We start from the raw sequence: 13475 nt of genomic DNA, 5'->3' as shown, positions 1-13475 counted from the left end.
TTTTTGAGGGTACATTTTTGAGGGTAGAAATTTTAATTTGCAGAATTCTTGAAAGAATCGTGACACTTTCAGTTCAGACAGATTACCAGTATCTCTACCTGTCATTGCAAATTGATATACTTCCATTCAATCACTCACACCTAATCAATATAATTGCTGCCCGAAGCTACATGTCAGTCCGCAACATACGGAAGTACAATCTGTTGTAAAAGTTTAACTTTAAATCAAAGGAGACTCCTATAAAGCCATACGTCATAGCTGATCGAGCCTCGGTTGGTAAAAGACATCGACTTTTGCATTTAATGTACATATCCAAGAACTGCACATCAGTCTGGGCACTGATTAAGAAATAGATGGATTCACATATGGCAGGGCAAGGACCGTTCACGACACGCCCACAACACAAAGGCTGTAGTCGACACGAGTAGACAACTACTGTAGATCAAATTCCTTCACTTCTTCCTTTAATTACTCATCCACATAATTGCAGGGTGCAGACATGTACTTATGAGTAAAGTAGATCCTTTCGGCCAGGTAGGAAGGTCATATTCCAATTTAGGCCGCTCGTCCGTTTACTAGATCGTGATTCCAGGCTTGTGAGGGCAGTCTAATGATTTGCAGTTGTAGACTACAGGGTGATGTTCCATGTGTTTATCAAATATGTTTTTGAAAGTGTTCACTGTTGGTGCTTCTACGACTTCACTTGGCAACCTGTTCCACCAAGTTGTCATTCTGTTTGTGAAAAAGATTATGTCCCTTAAGCTATGAAACATCTTTCCCGGACTCCATCCTCCCCAGTCCCGAGAAGAGAAAGACTCTACATGCAAATGATCGTCCTGACAATGTCGGCCTGAGTTGAGTATGAGCCTCTTCACAGCAGTGGAGGTTGACACTAAAACTGCTCAAATTCCACGGTCGAGAAAATCAGCTATCTACGGTCTCCGGAAAGAGCTGTGCAAACTCATGAATATTCATATAGTTGTCTTGCATTGCCCCAAGGAAAACACATTCCAAAGGTGTAGGACTTGTGCTGCTAATCAGCGTAAGGCCATATTGATTTGATTATATGAATGACATCCTCCGGAGACCCCAAAACTGATGCAAGGGTGCGGATGGAAAAAAAGTTGCCATCATTATAAATCTACGTTGTCAGGAAGGATATATGAAAAAACAAAACAAGGAGGTTCTTATTTTAGCCTCCTTGACAAAACTAAACACACAGAGCATGGTATACCGAATAATATATTCTTTATTGTTGCTCTTTCACATCATCGTCTTTGATGTTGGAATTAACTTTGGCATTCTACAAAATTAGTATCGGTCTTCCGACTTTTTTTATATATTTTAGCAACTTCGTATGATTTACAGTATGGCCGAAAACCTTCTTTTGGAAACGGATGAAAATTGATGCGCGCGCGGACGTCATCCATACAATCAAATCAACATGGCCTTATGCCAAAATGGCTTTTTGTGAACAGAAGACAAAAGAATGCTTATCAATTTGAATTCATCAAATCAGGGGCGCTAGCTTTAAAACACAAATTCAAGAATATGTAATTGAGATAATCGTTTGATTGTAAAGTTAAGGCTGGGGTTACAGGTTTACTCAGATAGCATTGAATTATCACCAACAGTGAAATTGTATTTAACCTTTCGATTGAAGAACTGTTGCCCTACCTAATGATGAAGTTTATCGACAACTGGTACGTACATAAATGACTCCTAGTAAGCTCGATGGAGTGTGGTGAGGTATGTAATTTTATAATCTGTAACTTATAACTCAAATTTACGAGGGGCGTCAATACATCTTGTACTGATCTAACCCATACTTACATCATTGATTTTGAAAGAAGATCAGACAAAGACATGTTCCTGAGATATGCGTCGGGGCTTAGTCTGGAAAAGAATGAATTCTAAATCGGTAATATACGTCTCCCTTTAGATATACCAGAATTCGACATTATTGACATACGTTTTCAAAAGTTCCTACTTGGAGTCCATTCAAAATCATCTAACGACGGCGTGCGAGGAGAGTTAAGAACTTTTCCCATTATAATATCTGCTAGAATCCAGCTTATTAAATACTGTCACCGTTTAGTAAACTTACCTGAGGACTCTTTGCTTCACAATGCATACAACACTGCATTTACTGGTGATCATGACTGGATTAATCATGTTAAGGACACTCTCTGTTACCACGGCTTTGGACATATATGGCTAAAACCTGAGGCTTATAAAGTAGATTATATTGCCCACCAACTTCGCTCCCGGCTACAAGATACACATAAACAGGACTGGTTTAGCCGTATTAGAAGTAAGTCAAAAATGTCTTTTCTCAACAAATCGAAAAACTGTTATGAACAAGAAAAATATCGTGAAGAAGACTAAGAATCAGTAGTCATAAGTTGATAATAGAGACGGGCAGATATTATAATGTAGCTCCTGACCAAAGGTTTTTCCCATTTTGTCCAATGAAAATTGAAGATGAATTTCACTTCGTCATTGAATGCTCTAAATATGATGCTTTACGTAATAAGTTATTCAAATTTCTCAAAACAAGTACAACAAGTTTTAAGAGTCTTGGTGTTACAGACTGTTTTGAGTTTATATTTAAAATGCAACAATCCCCAGAATGCAAAAATAGGTAATTATCTATATAATTGCTTTATCATTAGAAAAAGTACCGAAACCATGCAATGATTAGCCCCACTTGATTATAACACTATATCAAAAACGTATGCTAGCCCTTATTGTATTAGTAACTAGAGTTCCACGACCTCATACCTTCGCCAAATGATTTTAACCTTTATGACTGATGTATTAGGAGTGTTTCTCATCAATTATAAATCATACCAGTTGATTGTCTTAAAATATAACATGTCCAAAGTATGAGCTTAACAAATTATGAGCTCAACAAAGGAGGTTATGCTTATATTTTTCATTAATTATGCAAATGAGGGCCTTATTGACATAATTTGATTCAACGATGTTCACATTCACATAACGTCCCGATGCCAAAAAAAAGTATTAAATGTATGAAATTGCCGTCATTTGCCAGTGTGAAATTAGAGAAGTTACTCATTAAGTATGCAAATTAGGCCCACAGTAGCATATTTTCTATCTATAAACATTCCTCTCTTCCTCAGTTACAATTTGAATAGTCATATCATGGAACAAAGCTGATTTTTAGAGTTGCCTCATTAATTATGCAAATTAGAATCTGATTTGCATAATTATTGTCCAATCATACTAAGCATCACACAAGCTATCTACATACCAGAAATCATGTCCATCCATAAAGCCCATCTTGTTATAGTATTTCCTCATTAATTATGCAAATGAGGTCTTCATTTGCATAGTTCATATCAATTAATATTTCTCTCTTCCTCAGTTACATATGTCACATGTTTCAGAGTCCTATCATGGAATTTGGCGGATGTATAAACTTTCCTCATTAATTATGCAAATTAGATACTGATTTGCATAAGATGTGTCTAATCATGTACATCATCACTCAAGCTATCTACCTACCAAAAATTATTACCATCCATCAAGCCCTTCTTGAGTTATTCCCTTTCAAAGTCAGACGCAAAACCTGCTCCTGCAGTACAAAAAAAAGCCGCTAGGGGGCCCAAACCCACATCACTTACTCTCTGTCCAAAGATCTATCTACCACTAAAAATAAGTTCCATAGCATGTCCAGAACACGAGATATCAAAACAGGAAGTTCCGCTGCAGTACCGTAAGAAGCCGCTAGGCGGCCTAAAATCTAATCGGTTTTAGGTCTCATCAAAACCTACCAACATACCAAATACCAAGACAATCCATCAAGGCATTCTCGAGTTAAGCTGTGCCACTACACACAAACACACACACACACACACACAAACGCTACCCTCTGCATAGCCTTCTCGGCGAAGGTAATAAGGAAAAGGGTTGTATAAGACTACTGGTTTGTTACATTAACAATATTTACATTATGTATTAAAATTATGCCTGTTTCCTTTGGTGTATAACCACTACTGGTAGAAAATTTGACAAACATTACATTAGTTATTCTTCACTTTACCTGATTAATCCGTTATTCCTTCCTTCCATCCATACATCCATTCATCCATCCATCCATCCATCCATCCATCCATCCATCCATGCATCATTCCATCCATTCATCCATCAATCCATATAAGATTGAGGTACTATACTGTGTTTAGTTTGATTCAGCAGACAAAAACACAAACCACGCATCAGCTACATATTCGAACCTCACCAATGTATTTCTGCTGCATTGTAAAACCAAGGTGGGAGTTGTGTACTGACAATACTAGTGAAAGGACACCCACATTTCATAATAAAATCACAATCATAGATGTTACTTATGCTTCCATATATAACGCCATATGAGACATGGCATACAGAAGGAGTATTTTTAGTGGTATGCTAGATTTAGACTAAACATTACGACGCAACAGGTACCAAGTATTTAGCCATGAGTTGTTCTGAACAGGAGCATTGCAAACTAGGTATATCTGGATGAGGGACAATTTCAACACTTTTTCTCAATCGTCACTATTCTAACACGGATACATGGGATATATGCAGGGGTACATGCTGACTTACAGATTTTACCAAAAATGTGGACGTCGCCGTCCAAATATCCACATATATTACAATTAATACTTTATAAAATCTTTCTATGCATATAACCTCATAAATAGAAATGTCTGCGCTGCTAGATTCATCTGCAGAACGTGATGGCGTCGCGGACCCGGGAGAGTGCCCTGGCCACCCCTGTCAGCTTCCTCTTCACCCACCTCTTCGCAGGGTGAGCCCGCCGCTGCCTGCGGTAGGTTTGATCGGCGACCATTTCCTCGAGCACGGCAAGCGGAAATGACAGCTGCTGAACCCTCAGCCGGACGGACTCGGTACATCGGTCAAAGATGTACTGCAGCTCAGAGGCCGTCATGTTCTTCACGGAAATGAAGTTTGCGGAGACGAGCAGGCCAACCGGTAGACGGGCAGTGCTGTCGGCAGCTTGGAATACCACGTGCACTCGTTCCATGTCGGGAGTCATCGTTGTGAGGACGGAGAACCCGAAGTGGCCCAAGTCGCCCCCTTGAAAGACATAGTCTTCGCACAGGTAGGACTTCTGTGGCGGCTGAAGGACGGGAGCACTTTCCGTTGCCCTCGCGGCTGCGACGGTCAGAGATGGGGTGGAGGCTGGTTCCTTCACGGGAACGGCCGTCTTGGCATCTGTGTCAGCCAGAGACTGCACGCGAACTGGCTTCCGTGGCGTCACGGTGATGGTCGTCTGGGCAGTTGCGTCTGGCAGACCCATGAGAAGGGTGTGGAGTAGCTCGTCTTGCCTCACGGCAAGGGTCGTCTGGTCATCCTTGCTGACCACAGACTGGGTACAGGATGCCTTCATCATAACCGTCGTCTCGCCAGCCGCGTCACCAGGAACAACCGGGGTGCGGAGAAGATCCTTCGGCTTCACACCATCCGTCGTCGTACCAGTAGCGTCGCTAGACACCGTCTTGGTATCTGGTTCTGATATCTGGGCGGTTGTATCAGCCAGGGACTGGGAGGGGAGAGGTTTCTGTTGTTCCGTGGTACTCGCCGACTTGGGGGTAGCATCATGTGGTGTGACGTTCAACACACTAGCTTCTGACGAAGTGGAGCTCGCCTTTCCCACCAGCTCGTCCTTGATCTACTGAACTGAACGCCTGTGTCTAGAAAGGAAGGTCAAAATCACACATTGTCCTTGTGGACGCAGTCATACATGCTTCTATTTTAACGAGAGGACTAGTAATGATGCAATTTTGTGCAGTTATGAGATTCTCAAATCTTTCAGGTAACAAGAGCTGAAAACATCCTACCATAGAAAAGCCAATAGGAGACTCATGAACATAGGTAAGTTGTTATTCCTTTTACTACCCACATATCAAATATCTTAGGGATTCTTTCATATCATCTCTAGCTACGATATTCACAAACCGCGCCTAAGATAAAACCACAGATGGCACCGAAAATATAGTTTTCTTTTCGAACCTGTCTCTTTTGTGCAGTTATGAGATAATTTGTCCTTCAAGTTACATAAACGCACAGCATCGGTACTACGGAAAACCGTTAGGGGGGCCATGATCAAAGCTTTATTTTGGGCAAAACTCATCCACATACCAAATATCTTACAAATACAACCATAGCTCCTCGAAGTTTGATGCCCATAAACAAAAACACAGTACAGATCTAGACAAACACACAGACGCCACCGAAAACATAACTTTGTTTGCGAACGTAAGTACCTGATCAAGACTTGGTCACTGTCATCAGGCAGTGTCAGGAAGGGTGTCATGCCTGCGGCTGCAGTGTAGTCATGCCGCGGCCGGCTGGCCAGGGCCTCGAAACTGCTCACGAGTTTACTCACGTGAGTCGACCTGTAGTAAAGTGCGCAAAATATGTCTTAATACTACAACAGTAATTTGAATGCTTGACTTACGGCATCATTTTCTGTTGTTTTCTTAGGCATCCAACAGAAGCACTTAGTCTTATCCCATACTGCATGGTTTTGTGTGGAGTAGATTAGTTTCCTATAAATGTCGCTACTACATGTAGTAAGGACCATATCTTTTGGCTGATACGATTGTCGAACAAGAATGGTATAGTGTGTTGAAGAGAAGTATCTATCGAAAAATATACCTACACATTGTTCAGAGCTTTCTTCATTGTTGATAACCAGAAAACACAGTCAAACTCATATGCACAAAAGTTCATGATTCCATCACAGTAACACAGTAAACGTTTTCAACACGACAAACAGTAATCAAACAAGGACTGCTTACGTACCTGGCCAAGCGCTCCAGTCTCCAACGGACTATCTCAGATGGTGCCATTTTCAAATCGAGATATACTCGAAAAACAACCAACAAATCAACAAGAAATAGCGGATAAGCACGGAAACGATCCGTTCGTGCCCACAGTAGATCTGTTTGTGCCGCGTTACCACGGGAGCAAAACGAAGACTTGTTCTGGAACATCATTGACTAACTATTGTTGCTTCATGAAGTGATTGGAACGCAGTTTGGCTTGAAGATGAGTAGATAAGGGCACTGTCATGTCCACATATCAATTCTCCTATCCCGCTTAATGTGAGCTTTTCATGGAGTAAACCTCCGGAAGGTGACTTTTGATAGCTTTTTTTCTTAATTTGATTTGTTCGGTGGGCAGTGCCCTTATCTACTCATATCATGGTCTAGTCAGATTGCGCTCCAACAATCTTATGATTTAGTGATGAAGCAATCCTCTTGGATATAGCGTTGAAATTGAATTCGAACCTTTCATCGCCGTAATTCCAATAAAACACAGCGTTTTCGGAGATATTTTACCTTCTATTGCAAGCACAAACGTTCTTTAGACAGTGAAAAAATCACTAAAACCTAACCAGGAGAGCGATATCTAATGGCATTTAAAACTGCAGTTACCTACCAGCCGCAAGGGGCTCTCTGGTGCCGACACAACCCAACCGCAGTACTCAGGTCAAAAAAGCGCCTACGCCGGACAATCGTTTGGATGCCGAAACTTTCCTGCCTTATCCTGTCAGGCGTGAACAAGTTATCATCTCAAATGCTTTTTATATAGGTCGGATCGATCAAAGACAAAGGCAATTTATGATCGACTTAAACGCCTGCTGTTATATGTTCATGTAAATCACTAGGCAGTAGAAATGCACCTAGGGGGCCTTGTTACCCATGGTGCCTCACTTCCCCAGCTACCATGCTGGAACAGACAATAAAGTTGGAAGTCACTTACATCTACAGTCTCAATCCTTCCTGAATCATGCATCTAACTTAAGCATCCATAGACAACAAAGCACAACACCTGCCTTTGGGCTTTGGCGCCCAATTATATTTTAGCCCGCACATTTTCGGCTCGCGGTCTAATACCGGCATGAGACCTGAAGCAACAATAGTTAGTCAATGATGTTCCAGAACAAGTGTTCGCTTTGCTCCCGTAGTAACGCGGCACAAACAGATCACCTGCGGACACGATCGGATCGTTTCCGTGCTTATCCGCTATTCAAGTCTTGTTGATTTGTTGGTTGTTTTTCGAGTATATCTCGATTTGAAAATGGCACCATCTGAGATAGTCCGTTGGAGAATGGAGCGGTTGGCCAGGTACGTAGGCCGCCCTTGTTTAATTACTGTTTGTCGTGTTGAAAACGTTTACTGTGTTACTGTGATAGAATCATGAACTTTTGTGCATATGAGTTTGACCGTGTTTTCTGGTTATCAACAATGAAGAAAGCTCTGAACAATGTGTAGGTATATTTTTCGCTGGATACTTCTCTTCAACACACTATAGCATTCTTGTTCGACAATCGTTTCAGCCAAAAGGTATGGTCCTTACTAGTAGCGACATTTATAGGAAACTAATCTGCTCTACACAAAACCATGCAGTATGGGATAAGACTAAGTACTTCTGTTGGATGCCTAAGAAAACAACAGAAAATGATGCCAAAGGGCAAGTATTCAAATTACTGTTGTAGTATTAAGACATATTTTGCGTACTTTACAGGTCGACTCACGTGAGTAAACTCGTGAGCAGTTTTGAGGCCCTGGCCAGCCGGCCGCGGCATGACTACACTGCAGCCGCAGGAATGACACCCTTCCCGGCAATGCCTGATGACAGTGACCAAGTCCTGATCAGGTACTTACGTTCGCAAACAAAGTTATGTTTTCGGTGCCGTCTGTGTGTTTGTCTGTACTGTGTTTTTGTTTATGGGCAGCAAACTTCGAGAAGTTATGGTTATATCTGTAAAATATTTGGTATGTGGATGAGTTTTGCCCAAAATAAAGCTTTGATCATGGCCCCCTAGCGTCTGCCTGTGGTACCGTTGATGTGCGTTTATGTAATATGAAGGACAAATTATCTCATAACTGCCCAAAGAGTCAGGTTCGAAAAGAAAATTAAATTTTCGGTTCCATTTGCGGTTTTGTCTCAAGCGTGGTTTGTGAACATCGTAGCTAGAGAAGCTATGAAAGAATCCCTAAGATACTTAATATGTGGGTAGGTGTTAGTAAAAGGAATGTCAACTTACCTTTGTTCATGAGCCTCCTATCGGCTTCCTATGGTAGGATATTTGATTTGAGAATCTCATAGCTACACAAAAAATCCATCATTACTCGTCTTTTCGTTAAAATAGAAGCAAGTATGACTGCGTCCACAAGGACAATGTGTGATTTTGACCTTCCTTTTTCTAGACACAGGCGTTCAGTTCAGGAGATCAAGGACGAGCTGGTGGTAAAGGCGAGCTCCACTTCGTCAGAAGCTAGTGTGGTGAACGTCACACCACATGATGCTACCCCCAAGTCGGCGAGTACCACGGAACAACGGAAACCTCTCCCCTCCGAGTCCCTGGCTAACACAACCGTCCAGACATCAGGACGGGCCGAAACAGCCTGTGTCCCACTTCTGGCCGTCACCAAACATACCAAGACGTTGGCCAGCGACACCACTGGTACGACGACGGATGGTGTGAAGCCGAAGGATCTTCTCCGCACCCCGGTTGTTCTTGGTGACGCGGCTGGCGAGACGACGGTTATGATGAAGACATCCTGTTCCCTGTCTGTGGTCATCAAGGATGACCAGACGACCCTTGCCGTGAGGCAAGACGAGCTACTCCGCACCCTTCTCTTGGGTCTGCCAGACGCAACTGCCGAGACGACCATCACAGTGTCGCCACGGAAGCCAGTTCACATGCAGTCTCTGGCTGACACAGATGCCAAGACGGCCGTTCCCATGAAGGAACCAGCCTCCACCCCATCTCTGACCGTCGCAGCCGCGAGGGCAACGGAAAGTGCTCCCGTCCTTCAGCCGCCACAGAAGCATGCCCTTTTCAAAGACTATGTGCTGCAAAGGGACGACTTAGGCCGCTTCGGGTTCTCCGTCCTCACAACGATGACTCCCGACATGGAACGAGAGCACGTGGTCTTCCCAGCTGCTGACAGCATTGCCCGTCTACCGGTTGGCCTGCTCGTCTCCGCAAACTTCATTTCCGTGAAGAACATGACGGCCTCTGAGCTGCAGTACATCTTTGACCGATCCACCGACTCCGTCCGACTGAGGATTCAGCAGCTCTCCTTTCCGCCGGCCCTGCTCCAGGAAATGGTCGCCGATCAAATCTCACCCGTCACGTACCAGGACCATGTGGACTACCGCAGGCAGCGACGGGCTCACCCTGCAAAGAGGTGGGTGAAGAGGAAGCTGACAGGGGTGGCCAGGGCACTCTCCCGGGTCCGCGACGTCATCACGCGCTGGAGATGAATCTAGCAGCGCAGACATTTCTATTTATGAAGTTATGTATATAGAGAGAGTTTTTATGATGTGTGAAAGTGTGAAATTGTCCCTCATCCAGATATCCCTAGCTTGCAATGTTCCTGTTCAGAACAACTCATGGCTAAATACTTGGTACCTGTTGCGTCGTAATGTTTAGTCTAAATCTAGCATACCACTAAAAATACTCCCTCTGTATGCCATGTCTCGTATGGCGTTATATATGGAAGCATATTAAGTAACATCTATGGTTGTGATTTTATTATGAAATATGTGGGTGTCCTTTCACTGGTACTGTCAGTACACAACTCCCACCTTGGTTTTACAATGCAGCAGAAATACATTGGTGAGGTTCGAATGTAGAGCTGATGCATGGTCTGTGTTTTTGTCAATCTTATATGGATGGATGGATGAATGGATGGAATGATGCTTGGATGGATGGATGGATGGACAGATGGGCGGATGGATGGATGGAATGATGCACGGATGGATGGATGGAAGTAAAAACGGATTGATTGGATCAGTGACGTTTGACTAATGAAAAATGAATTTAATACAATACGATACGATACAATACAATACAACATCTATGTGCTATGTGGCAACGATTGACAACATTGACTGAAAGTATATCTTGCAGCTGTTTTTTTTTTATGTAACTGAGGCATGTGTTTATCTGGAACATCTACCAACAACGGCCCCTCTATGCATAGTCAGACGACATTTCAATACAATGAGTCACATGACTACCAACAAAAAATGCCCCGATAGGCGTCAACTAATATAGAAACAAGTCTTCAAGTCTGTTGTTCTAAAGAGAAAACAATCGTAGTCTTTGAAAAGTGTTCTAACAGAATCGAAGGTATGAAGTGATGCCATTTTCTTGTAAAGTAAACTGAAATACTTTCAATGACCGCCAAGTTCATGACGTCATCAAACCGTCCCACAGGCCATGAGCAGTAAATTCAAGTTTCTCGTTAATTTTTTTTTTGCTGCTGAAAAAAATACAGCCACGTAACGTTATCTCTAGCTCAATTCAAATGTATAGATTTCCAATAAAAGTACAACGGGACAAGTATTTTAGAGGCACTAGAACATCTGTTATTGGCAAAGGCCACCATTGGGGGCATGCGCCGACGGTGCATTTTTATGAAAATATTGAAAATTTTTAATCGGCACCGCAAGAAAACGAACCGGGATGACCTTTGACCTCTGCACAGGAAATGACAACTTCCAAACGGCACTGTTGCTAGACTCTACTGGGCACATGGCCCAAAACCACTTCTTTTACAAAATACAAAAACCCTCATCTGTAACATCCAGCTCCAAAAATACAGTATTTCCCAAAAATAAGTTGCTTTTATCAAGGCTAGCTGGCATAAAAATGCACCATCGGCGCATGCCACCAATGGTCACCTTTGCCCATTTTATGCCTTGACCATGTCCTATTAGACCATGAATAAATTAAAATATAACATGTCCAAAGTATGAGCTTAACATATTATGAGCTCAACAAAGGAGGTTATGCTTATATTTTTCATTTATTATGCAAATGAGGTCCTAATTGGCATAATTTGATTCAACGATGTTCACATTCACATAACGTCCCGATGCCAAAAAAAAGTATTAGATGTATAAAATTGCCGTCATTTGCCAGTGTGGAATTAGAGAAGTTACTCATTAAGTATGCAAATTAGGCCCACATTAGCATATTTTCTATCTATAAACATTCCTCTCTTCCTCAGTTACAATTTGAATAGTCATATCATGGAACAAAGTTGATTTTTAGAGTTGCCTCATTAATAATGCAAATTAGAATCTGATTTGCATAATTATTGTCCAATCATACTAAGCATCACACAAGTTATCTACATACCAAAAATCATGACCATCCATAAAGCCCATCTTGTTATAGTATTTCCTCATTAATTGTGCAAATGAGGTCTTCATTTGCATAGTTCATATCAATTAATATTTCTCTCTTCCTCAGTTACATATGTCACATGTTTCAGAGTCCTATCATGGAATTTGGCGGATGTATAAACTTTCCTCATTAATTATGCAAATAAGCTACTGATTTGCATATGAAGTGTCTAATCATGTACATCATCACTTAAGCTATCTACCTACCAAAAATCATTACCATCCGATACTGATTTGCATAACAATGTCTAATCATGTACATCGTCACTCAAGCTATCTACCTACCAAAAATCATTACCATCCATCAAGCCCTTCTTGAGTTATTCCCTTTCGAAGTCAGATGCAAAACCTGCTTCCAAAAAAGCCGCTAGGGGGCCCAAACCCACATCAATTACTCTCTGTCCAAAGATCTATCTACCACTCAAAAATAAGTTCCATAGCATGTCCAGAACACGAGATATCAAAACAGCACGTTCCGCTGCAGTACCGTAAGAAGACGCTAGGGGGCCTAAAATCTAAAATCGTTTTTAGGTCTCATCAAAACCTACCAACATACCAAGACAATCCATCAAGGCATTCTCGAGTTAAGCTGTGCCACTACACACAAACGCTACCCTCTGCATAACCTTCTCGGCGAAGGTAATTAGGATGTTAAGTTTTATTCTACACTTCTATTTTGTTTTATGTTTAAGAATTCTTGCCATACTTTGTACAATGTACAATTGTATACAGGCTGGAAAGGGCAGGGCCGCTATGGAAGGTAATGAATCGAGCATATCGTGCATGCTGGGAGGATGGCAATGCAAGAACATCCCTTGCCAAACTGTTGTCTAATGTAGCATTAATGCCGCACTACGCACTTCTTACCGGAGCACATTGGGCTAAAGGCTGTGGCAGAAAGCACTAATGCTGGAAAGATGCCAACTAATTGGTTCAAGCCTTGGTCCAAGGCATGGCTGCTAGGATATTGAGGGACTGGTATTTGGACAGCCATAATTACCATGAAATTACCAAGGCAGTGTGCACTAACCAAGCATTAGTGCTGCATGTGTATTTCTGGCATTAATGCTACATTAGACAACAGTTTGGCAAGGGATTCTAATTGCCTAAGTGACTTGCACACAGAGAACTCTAAACTTCATTTTTGGTTTTATTTACAGTACATGTATTAACATAATATATTCATTGGTTTCTACAATAACTATGGAAAACAAATGATGAGC

This window comes from Branchiostoma lanceolatum, chromosome 17 (assembly GCF_035083965.1).
Source record: "Branchiostoma lanceolatum isolate klBraLanc5 chromosome 17, klBraLanc5.hap2, whole genome shotgun sequence".
NCBI classification, from domain to species: Eukaryota; Metazoa; Chordata; class Leptocardii; order Amphioxiformes; family Branchiostomatidae; genus Branchiostoma; species Branchiostoma lanceolatum.
The sequence above is the reverse complement of the archived record's forward strand: the minus strand, read 5'-3'. Positions refer to the sequence as shown.